Raw genomic sequence first — 500 nt, forward strand, 5'->3', positions numbered from 1 at the left:
CAGTCTCCAGACCTTAATCCCATAGAAAATCTGTGGATGGAGCTGAAGGTTCGAGTTGCCAAACGTCAGCCTCGAAACCTTAATGACTTGGAGAAGATCTACAAAGAGGAGTGGGACAAAATCCCTCCTGAGATGTGTGCAAACCTGGTGGCCAACTACAAGAAACGTCTGACCTCTGTGATTGCCAACAAGGGTTTTGCCAGCAAGTACTAAGTCATGTTTTGCAGAGGAGTCAAATACTTATTTCCCTCATTAAAATGCAAATCAATTGATAACATTTTTGAGTTTTTCTGGATTCTTTTGTTGTTATTCTGTCTCTCACTGTTCAAATAAAGCTACCATTAAAATAATAGACTGATCATTTCTTTGTCAGTGGGCAAATGTACAAAATCAGCAGGGGATCAAATACTTTCTTCCCTCACTGTAGAGGACCAGCCTATGTAAAATACAGTAATGCACATTTACATTAAGTGGTTTGTAAGGATGGTAAATTAATACTG

This window comes from Salmo trutta, chromosome 17 (genome assembly GCF_901001165.1).
Source record: "Salmo trutta chromosome 17, fSalTru1.1, whole genome shotgun sequence".
Lineage (NCBI taxonomy): Eukaryota > Metazoa > Chordata > Actinopteri > Salmoniformes > Salmonidae > Salmo > Salmo trutta.